We start from the raw sequence: 1,786 nt of genomic DNA on the forward strand, positions 1-1,786 counted from the left end.
TTGGTAAGTACATGTGTGTTGTTTTTGTTATTGTTTTGTTTTTGTATAGGTGTAGGTCAATTGTCCTGCTGCGTGTATTTGTTGTGTCAAGAAGAAAGTGTGACTGAGGGTGGATTTTGGCAGCTGGAATGATTAGGTTAATGGGGGGGGGGGATTTTGCCAGCTTTTTTTCTAGCTTGTGATCCTGCCACAGTGACAGTACAAATTTAGCAAATACCCGAAGAATAGATTAAAGATTTAGGAGGGGTGCGGTCGAAGCAATTTAATTCGAAAAAGAATACATTTTGTATCAGTAACATGAAACTTACAAAAATGCTCAAACAATGAGTGAGAAACGAACATTAGACATAAATATAGCAAGCAAGAGAGAGGGAGAGAGAGAGAGAGAGAGAGAGAGAGAGAGAGAGAGAGAGAGAGAGAGAGAGAGAGAGAGAGAGAGAGAAATAATAATACCTAAAAATATGTGGGACTAATTAATTAGTAGTTAATTCATTTATTTTAAGGTCCTTCATAAAAATTGTACAAAATGTGAGTTCAAGAAATTTGCTGGAATCAGCAATTATACAAATCATTAAATAAAAAAAAGCTAGACGCATATATTTGGACCCATATATTTGTAAAATATTTATGAAGGACCTTAACACTTTCACCGCCAACTCATATTTCACCATCTCATCCCTAATTGCCAGCCTGTTTTTTAGCTGTAATTTTTGTAGCGCGAAAGTTGTTTTTTAGACGGCTTTCGCATCCTTACTTTTTACGTTATGTCTCTCGTTCTAGCCTCTTTTGTTTGGTAATAGATTGAACTTTATCATATCGTCATCAAAAGTCTTACAAAAAGAGCACTAGCATCAAAACTATTACGCTTACAGTTTTCATATTTTTCATCCTATTTTACAACTCTTTAGCTATACAATGATATATATAACTTTACATCTAAGCCCTTGGAAACGTATGCAAACCGTCAAAGAAACACACCTACTAAAAGTCAAATTTTTACTTAGTAGGTGAGCGAAAATTACGCATACCAAAAGATTTTTTTAGATGGCTGTAGCTTCCACATTATTTACGGTATATCGGTCATTCCGGTCTTATTTTGTTGGTAAAAGATTGATTGTTGTCACATTATCATCAAAAAAGTAAAAAAGATCTCAGGAAATGCCATAACGCGCCAGGTAAATGTAGCGGAACACGAAAATTTTTATGTTATGTTCTACAAAAAGAGCTCTAGCATCAAATTATTATATTTACAGTTTTCATATATTTTTAATCGTATTCTACAACGCTTTAGCTTTACAATGATATATATAACTTTATTCCTAAGTCCCAGGAAACGTATGTAAAGAGTAAAAATAATAAAACGCAGTTACCCGAACTCAGTTTTATTTATTTATTTTCAGTAGGTAAAAATATAAGTTTCATTGCATAAAAGAAGATAACGAAATAAATCCTTACACCCACTACCTATAATCATGATCCTTCGGGCTGGTGTTGTACATCTTCATCTCTCCTGAAGGACCTTGCATATACCTGCAACACTGCAAGTGTTCGAGATAGGAGGGACATGGATGCCTAGTGGCGCCTCAACCTCTTACCAGTCTTTACTCCAGGAGGGGGAGTGGACCAGTACTTGTCGATGGTATGGTACCTCCTGAAGCAATCCCTCCTGTAAACGCAGAGTGCCACTTTGCACTGCGCACAATGGAAGGTCGTGTCTCGGCCTGTGCCGCTCAAATAACAGACACGACACTTCTTCTGCTGGCGTATGACCCCAGTCTGGCCTCAG

Source organism: Macrobrachium nipponense, chromosome 44, assembly GCF_015104395.2.
Source record: "Macrobrachium nipponense isolate FS-2020 chromosome 44, ASM1510439v2, whole genome shotgun sequence".
NCBI lineage: Eukaryota > Metazoa > Arthropoda > Malacostraca > Decapoda > Palaemonidae > Macrobrachium > Macrobrachium nipponense.